A 10820-nucleotide genomic window follows, 5' to 3' on the forward strand; every position below is an offset into this window, starting at 1 on the left:
GCCCACCACTCCCCACCACTTTTGAAGGCAAGTGCTCCTCTTGGTGTGGCCACCCTCTGGGCCCCAAGCCTCGCAACCACCTGGCCCAGCCAAACATGGCTCACCAGCTCCAGGAGCTGCCTGACAGCACTGGCAGTCTCCCTGGTGATGGGCAGTCAGCCCAGGCACAGCCGGAGCTACACAGGCCTCTCCGGGAGCCCGAAGCCTCAGCTTGAAGGCACACGCCCGTGCTGGAGGAGTGCTCTCAACTGCCCACCCATTGCCAGGGAAACCCAGGGAGGCACTTGGCCCAGCAGGTGGGTTCATGAGGGTTCAGGCCAGGACTGCGTGAGCATGGCCATCCCACCAAGAGGAGCGGTTGCCTCCGTTGCCTCCGAAGGTGGTGGGGAGCAACAGGTGCTACTGCTGCAGGTGCGAGTGAAAGGCACTGGGTTCGCTACCTACAAAATGGCCATTATCTTCCTCTCTCATGCAACTTCCCTCACAAGCTCTGCCACCATCTGCGGAAGCTGGCAAAAACATCGAGAGGCACCACTTCTTCCCTCAGCCAATCGACACAGATCGAAGCATTTCTGTACCAATTGCTGCTTTTGTGGCTAACTGGAGCCAATCACGAGGGTTGTGGGGGAGGGGAAGCGGCTCTTTGTATCTTTGCCTCCACTTGCTTTCCCTGACTTGGGAGCTGATTCAGCCAATCAGAGGGTGACTAGTCTGCGGGGTGGGCGAGTAATGGTTTTGAATTATCAACAGCATTTGATGCTGTTTCTTTGGCTCTTTGAGGGAATATGGGCAGACAGCATGAGAGTCCAGGGCTAGGTACATTGGCCACAGCTGCCACTTCCAAGACTAGGCTGCTCATATCGTCCCCAGCACAGTGCAGGAGACAGCAAAGAGTCTGCGGAGGGCCTTGGGGGGGGAGGCCATTTTTCGCCCTTCCCAGGCTCCTAGGAAGCCTCTGGAGCCTGGAGAGGGCAAAAAATGGGTCCATTGTGGGCCCAAAGCAGGGGTCGTGTGCGCATGCACATAAGGGAATGTGCTTGTGCACAGGGGTCATGTGCATAGCATTATGGGTGTGGGCATACCCACGCATGAACTGCACTCCTTGCACTTCAAGGTCTTACTTACTACCTATAAAGCGCTCCATGGTAGTGGATCTGACTATTTGAGAGACCGCCTCCTGCCAATCACCTCCCTGCGTCCCATCAGATCGCACAGAGTAGGCCTCCTCCGAATTCCATCCGCCAGTCAGTGCCGACTGGCGACTACGCGGAGGAGAGCCTTCTCTGTTGCAGCTCCGACATTATGGAACAACCTCCCCGTGGAGATCCGTACCCTCACCACAGTCCAGGCCTTCCGCACAGCCCTCAAGATCTGGCTATCCCGTCAGGCCTGGGGATAGGATTATTTCTCACCCCGCCCGAATGTTGAGTGAATGTTGTATTTTTATGGTTTAATTTCTTTTAATCACGATTCTTTTTTTTCAAGTCTTGTTTTGCACTCCCTTCCCTTCATTGTTGTAAGCCGCCCTGAGTCCCCTCAGGGAAAAGGGCGGCATATAAATCCTTAATAAAATACTAAAAAAAAAAAAAAAAAAAAAAAATACTAAAAAAAATACTCCCCTCGCTTTTGGCATACAATGCCAAAAAGATTAGCCATCACTGGTATATACAAAGATGAAGGAGCTCTAATCTGGTTTACAACCTCTACATAAAGGTGCACCCTACTTTTCAGGTTTTGTTCATTCTTATTCTTTGTAACATTTCAATTAGAATTTTCCCAAACACTTTCTCACCTATGTTAAAGAGAATCAGCTTCCCTATTCTAGCCCTTGAATTCATTCTTGCTATTTTTCCCTTTGCACAGGAGAAAAATAATGGCATTCTTTCAGCCACCAGGCACTGATGTAGCTTCATGCATACATTAACTAGTTATATAAGTACTCCAAAGTAAACCACTTCATATTTTAATATTTCTCCAGTTACACTAGCTGCATATATGCTCTTGCCATTTCTCAACATTTTCACAATATTTATGGCTTGCTTTTCATCATTTTTCTTGGATTCTAGCATTTATAACATTTGTTTCAATTTCACTCAACATATTACTTAACTTACAGATCTCTAAAATACTCCTCCAATACTCCTTCACTTTAATGTCATTCCAAATAATTTTGTCACTTTTATAATTAATTCCACATACTCTACAGAAATTCCTTGTTTAATTCCCTTTATTGATTTGTAAACAAACAAGCAAACACACACACACACAAAAGTTAAATTTGCTCTACAATTTTTCTACCTCTTTTAATCTTAAGCATTCTTTGCTTTCTTTGACTATATTCTTTGCACATGGTTTGTGCAATATGCTTTATAAGTCATATTTTTCTCATATTCACCTTTTGCAACATGTTTTCATTCTTTTATATGAATGTTTGCTCATCCACAGCTTCTTTCACCTCATCATTCTACTAAGCATCTTTTTCATATTTCCCATTAGCCTATCTCCAGACATTTTTGTGGCGCTCTGTAACTCAATTCTTTTCACTCTGTTCCAAGCAGTTTCCTCATCTCTTTCTATTCATGGCTCTGTGAGACTATCTTATAAATTTTTCATACAGGCCTACAAACTCCATTCTTCCTCTCTGGACTTTCCACTCAAAAAAGTATGTAATGCTCCAAGCAATCCCCATTTATCTGCCACAAATGATGTGATCTCAGAAGAGATACTGGAGGATTTCCAAAATATATATTACAGGGCATGGTAAAGAAATTGTCAAAAAGAATTTATATTTTCTTATATATCCCAATATATAATTAAAGATTGACATAAAACACTGATTTTCCCCTCAACTTCTACTGAGAAAGAAAAGTACTACTACACAGAAATAAGAAAACCAGTAGAAATTTTCCAACTAAATATATTTACATATTTTTACAAAAATATAAATGTATTTCTCATCCCTTATTCTTGTATTTTCGCTATTCACTGCAACATAACATGCTATTATCACCAACCTATAAAATGCTGTTTTCATGAATAGTTAAGAATGTCGGAACAGGGTAAAGAAAAAAAAGATCATTCAGGTTTTATAATTATAAAGCTGGTTCTATATATGACTTTTGAGAAGCTAAATTTGCTAATGTATAGTTTACTCCTAAGGTTTTGTATTGTGGACAGAATTTAAATATGTTTAGTTGAGAATACCTAGAGATTGCTTTATCCCCTTACATTAAAAATGTCAACAAGCCAGATGATATCAATTTATTTTTTCTGATATAAACTTTAGGCCCTTCATTTATAAATGCATCTGCATTGTTAATTTCCTGCATGTATTCCATTACAAGAGATTAGAACACCTTCATTCAAACTTATTACATTATCCTTGCCTTTCTTTTTGTTTCACAAATTCACAATTAATCCAATCCTCTTTTATTTACTTTATGTGTTAAACTATGCTGTTTACCATTTTATATTCTATGGAGATTTTTCATGAACTTCCTTAATACAAGGTTATTAGTACATGGTCTATAAATGTTAACTTCATCATAGATTTAATCACCTGAAACATTCACATATGTTGCTTTTGAGTAAGATAGAGAAATAATTAATTAACTAAGTTATCAGCCTTAGTCATGCCCACCAAATATTCCTCACTAATAGTAATAAGTATCAACCAGTAGGACTGGAACTAGCTAGACAGCTTTTAAAGAATTTCTGATGAATAGCTTTCATTGAAGAAAAGTTAGGAAGTCATAATGAAGGAGTTCTACTGAAAGCTGTATTTCAAGAGCAAACCATATTTAATTAAATTGAATTAGAATCCAAACCATTTATGCTTCCTTCTACTGCCCAGTCTCTGTAATGGTTTTTAAGGCTTCTAATTAGGTGAGAGGTCTAGTTTCCATACATCAATTATTTTAATTATTACTAAATATGATACTTGTTTATATACTGATTTTCATAAGCAACGTAACCTTGATCAATTTTGGCATTTTTGGATAGCCTGAAGCAAAATTAATGTATTTGTATGTACTGTATGTCACCAACTAGGAAATAAATGCATTTTATTAATAGCCACTTGGCAGCTCTCTGATTTCCTAGTTAGATCCAGTACATCACATATATACTATTCTTTGATTAGAAGATCCTACTGGAGGAGCATTCAATCTGGACACCCCAATCTGGCCATAATCTCTGCCAACCTTGCTAAATCTAACCTAAGAGCCAAGGTGGCGCAGTGGTTAAATGCAGCACTGCAGGCTACTGCTAGATCAGCAGGTCAGCGGTTCAAATCTCACCGGCTCAGGGTTGACTCAGCCTTCCATCCTTCCGAGGTGGGTAAAATGAGGACCCAGATTGTTGGGGGCAATATGCTGACTCTCTGTAAACCGCTTAGAGAGGCCTGAAAGGCCTATGAAGCGGTATATAAGTCCACTGCTAATACCTTTACCAAAGAAAGTAATAAGTAATAATTATAATAAGATCAGCTGTATTGAATTTATCTGAAATTCTATGTGCCTCTATGTTCCCTCTTTACTTCTAATGATTTGTCTTTAGTGGTTTTAAAATGGGATTTCCTATTAAAAACTTCTTCGTTTGCAAGGCTATAAAGTTAATATGGTTTTGTATTTTATGATTCCACAATGTTTTAGATTCTATATTTTTGGTCTTGGGCAGGAAGATTTAAAGCACCTCCATTTTTATTTTTCCTATGGAAGGAATTGTCATCTTTGAAGACATGGCCAATAATTATAAAGCTCAGCAGAATGGTTTGCATTAGAAAGTTCAACCTGATTTGCAGCAGTTTATTGTAATGATCTTTTATATGGTATCCATTGAAAGAAAGGAATGCTGAGGAAGTTCTAATTCTCCTCCTAGTTTATAAGGCATGGTGAATGGTCTGCTATTAGTGTGTGAACTACTTCTGTGGCTTTGAAGCAAAGGCCTACTTCTGTTTTTGTGGTGAATTGTTCATCCCTGAGTTATGTCATTAAGAAATCTATTCACTGAATAGTTTTTAACTTACTTCAGTTAAACCAACAATTCTAAACTTACTTACTAGAGAATAAATTATATTAAACACAATTTAAATTGAATCAATTGATATGGCTTTTTTCCAGTGAAGAAATCTAATTGGAGGCCACCAGGGACCCATAAAATAGTTCTATACATCTTAAATTAATTAGAACACAATAAATGATTCCAGTGCAATAGTTAGTATTTCATTCTTATCTAAGTCAAAAAGAATTGGATAAAAAGGCTATCACAAAAAAAATTGGATTTTTTTTTACATCTTAATAATGTTATGTAAATTTGAAATAGAATAATACCATAAAATATGTTATAAAACTATGTGAGACTTTTAGCTCATTCTTCTACCAAGGAAAATGCACAGGTTTAAAGCAAATTTAAAAACAGTTTCATATATTAAATATTGGCTACTACATAGTTCCTACCACCATCAGTGTAATATGCATTAGAAATATTTGTATAGTGATATTTCTGTGGGGAAAAATGGGTTCCAAAGAATCTCCACTTCTATGCATTGAATAGATGCATAGAAGTGGATCTGGGTCTTGGGGAACTACAGGGGATATGAAGTAACAGTGAGGGTTACTGCCACAAGGATGTAACTGCCACAACTACCACAGATAAGGGATCAACTTATTTTCCAAAGCACCAGAATGTAAAAAACAATGGATGGAAAGTAACCAAGGAGAGAAGCAACCTAGAACTAAATTTCCTAACAGTGAGAACAATTAACCAGTAGAACCGCCTGCCTTCCAAAGTCGTGGGTGCTCCATCACTGGAAGTTTTTAAGAAGAGACTGCACAACCAGTCTGGAATAGTATAGGGATTCCTGCTTGAGCTGGGAGTTGGACCAGAAGAACTAGTCCCTTTCCATTCTGTTATTCTGTAATTCTGTAGCCAGGAAACTGTTCCTCTGGGACCAGATATTATCCCTAAACAGAAGAAAAAGGATACGGACACAATGGATCTCTGTCATAGAGAATAGTGATACCTATGCAAATTTGCAAAGATCTGAGTTGAAGCTAAGTCAAATTTAAGATATAAATGTGAAAAGCAACAATTCAAACTGATTTGAAATTTTTCAATCATAGGCTATAATGGGAAAGCATCAAAATGCCTCCAGCTGCCTCATTTTTTTGGCAGATGAGATGAAAACAGAAGGAGTGATAGAAACGTTAACAGTCTCAAGTTTCAGACAGATAGCTTCAAGCATTTCACCATAATATTCTGAAATATTCTCCCTGCATCTCTTTAAAGCAGACATAGCAGAGAAGAGGAAAGGACAATGCAGCAACCTGCAAAAGGCCTTCCAGAACAGACAGTGTAGATGAAAACTTTTGGAAACTTAAAAAAAAACACCTATAACACTGAACAGTCACTCAACCATTGCCAACTTGTTTTAATGGGGCCTCTGACTTCTTTGCTAGCAAGCTGACAAGGTTAGACTATCACAATCTTAGCCATGCAGTGAAGACCGTCTAATAGAAGATAGACAAAGAGCTGAAACAAATGGAACTTTGCTTTGTTTTATTCTGAAGAGAGTTGGGAAAATGAAAGGAGTAGGAATGAAAGAGCTGACAGACTCCTAATGGACTGAACAGATAGAGACTAACGAGGATGATACAAAAGTCTGACAAATAGATTAAATACGGAAAATAGGGATGAAAGGGTCAGGATTCAGGAAAAGCCAGAGGATCAAACAAGAGCAAACTAGATTTTTAAAAGAGCAGGAGAATGGAGCCTTTCTTTCACTCATTGAATCCACCTCAATTATTTCTAACAGAAGAATGAGGCACAAAAGCATTTTCCCAGGCACACTGATAGGTAGGGTTTGCAAAGATGAAAAAGCTCACTGCCCACTTACTGAAGTCAGTACTGTATCAGAGTGTGAATCACACCACTAAGGTCTTTACCAGAGCTTCCCAAACTGGGTAAATTGCTCCAAATTGGTTAGAGATTTTTTTCCCCTTTACATAATGACACACAAACCCATTACTCAATCACAACAGGAACATTTAAATCAATTTGAACTGTTTTATTTAGACTGAGTAAAAAGGACTTTCTGATAAGCTGATTTGGGTAATAAAGGAAAAAGTTTGGGGAATAATAGTCTACAATATGCACATAGTTAAAAACACAGTATTTTTCATTGTTATTACTGCAACTAAATATATAAGTGTTTTTTAGGCAAATAGAATAGGAAAATAATCCTATTGTAATTTAGAAGCAAAGGCTGGCACCTTATATTTTTATATATTTTATACTGCAGAAGCTAGTAATATATGTACACACTGTCTAGAAAATTGGGCAGTATTTTTTTTTTTAGGTATTTTATTAAAATTTATAGGCCGCCCTTTTCCCTGAGGGGACTCAGGGCGGCTTACAACCATTAGGGAGGGGGTACAATACACAATAAACGATATAAAAACAAGATAAGTAGTAAAAACACAACATGCATTCTACATTCAACACTCGGGTGGGGCAAATTAAGGACTTATCCCCAGGCCTGTTGGGAGAGCCAGGTCTTGAGGGCTGCGCGGAAGGCCTGGACGGTGGTGAGGGTGCGTATCTCGACGGGGAGATCGTTCCACAGGGTCGGAGCTGCAACAGAAAAGGCTCTCCTCCGTGTAGTCGCCAGTCGACATTGACTGGCGGATGGAATTCGGAGGAGGCCCAGTATAATAATTATTAAAACAAATAAATGTAAATAAGCAGGGATTCAATAGCATCTCACTCCTTCTTCCTAAAATTGTAATTCATAGGCAATTTTACAAGCAGATATGGGCTCATGCATTTTTCCACTCAACAATTTTCCTTTCTCTTTTTTTCCACTAGTAAACATGTGATCTAATTACTTTATATAGTTACATGTTTGCATGTGAATATGTGACCTTTGACTATAAACCTATGGACATATGCATTTTTTTAAAAATTACCCACAAAAATATAATTGCACTCAGACTTAAGCCATTTTGAAACACAACAAATACGAATAATTGAAACCTGTTTCTAGCAGAAATTCATTTTTTTTTCTTTCCACAAAGAATTTGCACATTTCTGCTTGCAGTCACTCTTTTGCTCTTTTAATTACAAAATGTATCTGTAGCAGATATAACTCTTGTCTCTTCCTTCATCTTTGTATCTTCCTAAGATTTCTTGTAATGTTGGCATGAAACTCTAATTAGGTCTTAGGCAATAAGTCTCTCTGCAGGTTTCTGGGAGTTATCGTTCCCTCAGAGCTCACAGAGAATCACACCATTTTCTCTATACATGTATGGCAATCATCACCCCTCATGGTTATGTCCAGATGCTTCTTACACACCAGCTCTCCAACACAGTGGGTATTACACAGGTCTGTTCTTTTGATTTAACTAAGCATTTTGCTACTTGGGTTTTCAGATGATTAAAGTTTGCTTGCTTTTCTTTATATATTTTTTCAAAGTTAAAAGATAAAGACAAAAAAGTAGAAGAAAAGAAATATAAAGGAACAAGAGTCAAAAACAATAGAATGTGAAGAAAAAGGGGATAAAGGTACTTAAAGTGACTTTGGATCTTCTTTATAGTACTTATAAACATAGTTGATATAATTTTCCCACTTCAGAACTGCATAATGTAGTTTAGTTCCCTTCTCCCTATATAGAGTCATTTTTAATTATAAAGTACAGAAATCATCAGTTCATTTGTATCCATTTGCAGCAAAAATTCACAAAAGGGTAACATTTGCTTACTATTCTTAAAGGTGGTTGCTGTGCAATTTGCCTGACGACTCCAAAACTCCTCACAACAGAATTTAGCGGAGGAGATCCATTTGCAGATTTGATATGCAGTCAAATGACATGAAGTAGGGTTTTTTTTTGTTTTTTTTTACAAAAAGAAGATGCACTCTGTTTTCCAAAAGTACAGTAAATTGCTTTTTCAGATGTTGGGGAAAAGATAGGTGCATGGCACTTATCCCATGATGGCTTCTAATGGTAGATGAAAATACAAGAATGTACATGGAAAGCCAGTTTGGTGTAGTAATTGAGGTGATGAGCTCAAAACCAGGAAACTATGAGCTCTAGTCAGTCTTTAAGCATTAAAACTAATTGGGTGTCTTTGGCCTAGTTACTCTCTCTCTCTCAGCCCAACCTATCTCCACAGGATGATTGTTGCGGGGAAAATAAAAGGCAGGAGGATTACATAGATTTGCTGCCTTGCCTAATAAAAGAGGGATACAAATATAATAATGTGTTAATTCTCTTCATTTCTTAGTTCAGAACTCAATAAACCCATAGTCTATTACCAAAATTTTATTCTTACTGTTAAAGAACTGAGGGAGCAAAAGCCACCAGCTAAACTTCAGTTTTCTTTCTTGCTTTCTTTTTTGTTCTGGGACATTTTTCACTGGTGCCAGCTGGAAGGAAAAGGATTCAGTTAGATTTCAAAATGATGATGTAGCTTTAAGTGCTATGTTTAGATTTACTGCCAAAATGTTAGCATAAAATGGCGGGTGTTTGCACTGTAGATAATAACTAATGTGCTCTTGGTCAAGATAGGCCACTGTTCTGTTATTATTCTGTGACTCTTATGACTAAACACTGAAGTGAGCCTGGTGGAACAACAATATTTTATTGGGCCTGGAACACTTGCTTGTCAGGATAGAATTGGAGTGCCAAACATCTAATCAACCACAGGGGGGATGGCAGGAGTGTGGAAAGGTGTCAGCTCCTGCCAATATTTATGTGTTTCTCCAGGGGAAAGAGACACTCTCTCAATAGAGAAGAGCCTAATGCTGGGAAAGACTGAGGGTAAAAGAAGATGGGTACGACAGAGAATGAGGTGGCTGGATGGAGTCACTGAAGCAGTAGGCGTGAGCTTAAATGGACTCCAGAGAATGGTAGAGGACAGGAAGGCTGAAGGAACATTGTCCATGAGGTCGCAATGGGTCGGACAAGACTTTGCAACTAAAAACTGGGCAGCTATTTTTCTTCAGAAGGATATCCTAGACCTTATAGTATTTGGAATGCAATAGGATCCTTTGTTTGACTGTCCAATGATTATAGTTTTTTGAGATATATGGAATATTGGGTGGAAATAGTGTAAGGGTATTATATATATTTTTTAAAGGTTTAGATTAAATTGAACATTCAGCTCTAAAAGCACTCCAGAAATTGAGTTGTGCTCATTGTGTGGCCCAGTATGAGCTGTGTTCTTTATTCAGTCCACTTGTCAATGAGTTCTGGCAATATTACACTGACAATATACAGTTTAGTGATAGAGATAGGTACTGTCTTAAATAGCAGTGTTTTTTACTGTTAAGCATCTTGCGGAAGAGTATACTATATCTACCATAATAAGAAGCTTTGCAAAGAATGCTTTCCCAAACCCCTCAAAATGCATTAGTAAGTCACATTATCCAACTTAATGCTTTCTTTTTGACCTGGACTGCAATTCTATTTATTCTTAAATATAATTCAAAATGGATGTCTTATACATCAGTGCTCCATAGCCATCTACACACGACAAGCAGTGAAAAGTATATTGTGCAAAGGCTAGACAACTTTTTGAGGATCAAACGAATGCACAGTAAAATGTTTGGTACTCTCATCTCTCCCTACACAGACAAAGGCATCTTATAGACATAGGTGAAGATCATAAGCAACCCACAGGATTCTCAATTGTGGTAGCAGTACTGCCTAGAAAGTGATCCACTTGTATTCTAGTGATAGTCAAGTTGGTGTAGTTTTAATCAAGTTTGTTTGTTTGTTTTATTGCCCTCCCATCTCACCATAGGGTAACTCTTAGGGGCA

This window comes from Thamnophis sirtalis, unplaced genomic scaffold, assembly GCF_051295495.1.
Source record: "Thamnophis sirtalis isolate CommonGarterSnake01/CBP01778 unplaced genomic scaffold, rThaSir2_p1.2 scaffold_1, whole genome shotgun sequence".
Lineage (NCBI taxonomy): Eukaryota > Metazoa > Chordata > Lepidosauria > Squamata > Natricidae > Thamnophis > Thamnophis sirtalis.